Here is a 3954-nt window from a genome sequence, read left to right as displayed (position 1 = left end):
GGACTAAAATTCTTATGTACTGTTGATTGTGACGTGGCAGCATATCAGTGGACAAAAAATCTCGCGTACGGTACATGCATCACACAGGATTATTTTCAACCAAACCGTGTCACTGTTCAACCCGGGTCAAACCGTGTTATTGTTCATCCGCGTGGTCAAACCGCGTACTGTTGACTGATGACATGGCGTAATCCTAAGCGTCCAAACTGTTTTTAATCCGATGGCCATGATTTACTCCATGTATCTATAAAAAGGGGTCCTCCTCCCCTAATTTGATATCTCTGAATCCATTTTTGGGATCCATTTTCTGTAATTGCTTCTCCATCTTGTATTTTCTACGTATTTTAATAAATTCTCATTTTGCCCCTAGTTCAATTATGAGTAGCCAATTTTTTTTCAAGCTTGGGTTGAAGGTGAAGTCTCAACATGTGTCATGGACTTTATTTGGTAAATTTATTTTCTCTTCCCCTCTAGTTTTTGTGGATGTTTTGACTTCTCGTTGACAAATAATACTAATATTGTCTAGTACCGCCTTGGTTTCACCGGCCCCCTAGTACAAGGTTATTATTATTTGGCACGATAAGCCCTTAGCATCATATTGATTAGAGTGTGGTTCATGAGGTATGGATTCCCCCCTCATGATTTAATTGGCATTAATAAGGAATATTTAGCCCATGGTGCATGTTGATACGGATCCAGATATCCAAGTACGTCATTTCAATAGAATTCTCTTCAATTTATTCTCGCCGTTTCAATTCCAATTTTAGAATAATCTAAGTTACTTTCACCATAAATCCAACCACCCTCATACAAAATTAATTCTACATATAATTAAAATCCACCTCCTTGTGGGATCGACACTCGTCTCCATTAATCTATTCTACAATAGATTCGTGCACTTGCAAGTTCAATAAAATTTGCACAACAATAATCCTTAATCAAACCTTCAAGGGAGCTAAGTTGATCATTGTTGATACTTCTTTGCTCTTGATTTTGCTGATAAAATCTAGATGGTTGAGCAAGTCTGTTCTGTCCACTAGGTGCTGCAGCAGTATGGTTCTGATAACTCCATGAAAAGTTCAGGTGCTGTCTCCATCTAGAGTTGTAAGTGTTTGAATATGGATTGTCCTGGTTCTGTGTATTGAAGCTGTCCACATAGTTGACTGAAGTTGGATTCCCAGGACAATTATCAAATAAGTGTCCCTCTCCACAATAAACACAAGAGCCCTTGGCAACTAGGTTGACACTTGTTGGAGCAGTGGTCATAAATTTCACTATGTTTGTTAATGAAGTTACTTGGGCTGACAATGCTGTCAAGGCATCTACATTATGAACTCCTGCTGTTCCTCTTACTGCAGCTTGTCTGGTTGATGGCCACTGATAATTGTTGTTAGCAATCCTCTCCAAAATTTCATAAGCCTCATTGTAAGACTTAGATAACAAAGCCTCATTTGCTAAAGCATCCACCATCAATCTAGTGCTTGGGTTGAGACCATTATAGAAAGTTTCCAACTGTATGCAGCAAGGAATACCATAATGAGGACGTCTTCTGAGTAACTCCTTAAATCTCTCTCATGCATCACACAAGCTCTCATCTTTAAGTTGATGGAAAGATGTGATCTCGTTCCTTAAATTTGCATTCTTGGTTGGCAGGAAGTATTTCATCAAAAATTTGTCAGCCAAATCTTCTATGTAGTGATAGAATCTGGTGGTAGAGAATTCAACCATGCTCTTGCTCGATCTCTCAAAGAAAACAGGAAAAGTGTGAGTCTCAATGCTTCCTGCGATGCTCCAGCAATCTTGAAAGCATCACTTACTTTCAAAAATAACTTAAGGTGTAGATGAGGATCTTCAGATGGCAGACCATTAAATTGCCCTATTGTTTGAAGCATCTGAAACATCACGGGTTTGAGTTCGAAATTGTCAGCTTGAACGTCGGGTCTAACTATTCCCGAATGTATGGCCTGAGGAGTCAACACTGCGTAGTCTCGAATGGCTCTATCTCTATTGTTCACCATGTGAATAATGTTGTTGTTCCCTGGTTGTCCTTGAATACATTGTCCATTTAGACCTTCACGTACATTGATTGGTTGTATCCCCTCTCTACGGTTTAAGTTTCTCAAATTTTGTAAATCATCCATTGCTACAGCAGCTTGTAATTCCCGATGCTCTCTTCTCAATCTCCTTGCAGTTCTTTTAATTTCTAGATCAAACTGGAAGTCAACAGATTTATATTTGCACATGCAAGGGTTGCTACATCACCTATGTCAACAAAATAAACAAATTTAAATTAAATAAAAAATTAGCTCCGTTAAAACTAATTTCACAAATCACAATTAATAATCAATCCCCAGCAACGGCGCCAAAAACTTGTTGGTTATAAATACTAATGCTATTGGTGTCAATGTGCAAGTGTACACAGCAAGTAATAAAGTGATGAGTATTCAAGATCGTCTCCACAGGGATTGATGTTATTAGATTTGCTACAACAATCTTAACAGTGAAGATTTTGTGCTAAAATAAAATAAAACACTTAGTGAAACTATTATACTAATTAAAATAAAAACGTAATAAATAAAATGCAATAAAGTAAATTATCACGTCAATCTCAAGGATAAAATCAATGGGAATATAAAGTAGTTGAGTGAATAAACTCTCCTAATGGTCTTGACTATTTTCTAATGGTTGGCTCGGTTGCTGCAGTATTTGCTATAACACTGGGCAGAATCCTTATGTATCCTCAGCCGTCGCATGTTGGATATCTTATATCTATATGCAACCTAACAGTGATCAGTTGTTATGCCAACATAAGATATAGCATTACACACTTAGGTTCTATTTACCCTACAAGATGAATCCCTATGTCTAGTTCATCACTAATTTTAGATTAAGCATGACCCTTTTGGAATAAGTTAAACTCAATTTAGGAAACTCAATCTAAAACCAAGTATTGATCTGATATATTCCACTAAGATATGCCATTTTGCGGCTCTCTCCTAACTTGTATCATTAAATGGGTGATCAACTGAAATAACGAATAAAAATAAATATTATCAAAACAAACTGCTACAACAAATATGCAGCAACACATCTATTCAGTCAATAAACCACCAAGATTGTTTATCACTCAACCACAAATAAATTTAGTTCATGGTTTGCAAAAGAAAAATAAAGAACAACGTTTCAGCCATGAAACACATCCCCGTGAATAAATAGAAAACACGAAAACAAAAGAAGGATAAGAATGATTGAACTCCCAATTGATCTCTGCAATTTTTTCTCTTGTGTAGCCTTCAATCTCTCTCTTGAATCTTGTTTTTCTTTTATTTCTTTTTGTTTTTCTCCTTGGGTGACGACCCCCTTTTTTTCCTTATGATGTGTGCTTCTTTTATAGTTGAAAATTAGGGTAAACGAAAGCCTAAGTCGCGCATAAGTCAGATTAGGAAACTGCAGATCGCAATTCTGCAGTTATCCAGCATAGAATTTTCTCTATCGTTGTTCCAGGATTGCTACAGCAACTACACTGTTCCAGATTTGTTTCAACTCTTTTGTAGCCATGTTCTTTCCTTATTTTTGCAAGCCTATTACATAGTATTCCTTCCATGAATTATAACCTTCTGGAAACCTACAATTATGCACACAATTTGAGCACAAATTACTTTAAATCGAGCAAAACTTATTAAGATTGACTAAAATGATTATTTATGCAAAAAGTAACAAAAATGCAATAGAACACATAATTTACTCTCTAAGTAGTATTGATTTAAGTCTAAAAGTGCCATGATAACTCTCATTTCATAGAGTTATCACATTTGCAGGATTTAGACTGCATATGAGTAGTGAAAAGATGAAATCAAGAAGTAACTAATTTGACTTCGAGGTCGAGAATGTTGGAGAATAAATCTCAAATCTGGATCCTCAACCTAGTATGAAAAATTAGTTACAGACTTAGGA

General features: G+C 36.2%; 1 non-coding gene across 1 annotated transcript; it reads left to right on the top strand.

Annotated features, from left to right (window-relative positions):
• Positions 1-1528: 1528 nt before the first annotated feature.
• Positions 1529-1635, top strand: LOC112101376. The gene has a single exon (XR_002907503.1). It is a non-coding gene; the product is annotated as a small nucleolar RNA R71 (small nucleolar RNA).
• Positions 1636-3954: the final 2319 nt, after the last annotated feature.

The sequence above is a fragment of the Citrus clementina genome, unplaced genomic scaffold (assembly GCF_000493195.1).
Source record: "Citrus clementina cultivar Clemenules unplaced genomic scaffold, Citrus_clementina_v1.0 scaffold_2, whole genome shotgun sequence".
Taxonomy (NCBI): domain Eukaryota; kingdom Viridiplantae; phylum Streptophyta; class Magnoliopsida; order Sapindales; family Rutaceae; genus Citrus; species Citrus x clementina.
Note: the sequence above shows the minus strand (reverse complement) of the source record. Positions and strands in the feature narration are given on the sequence as shown.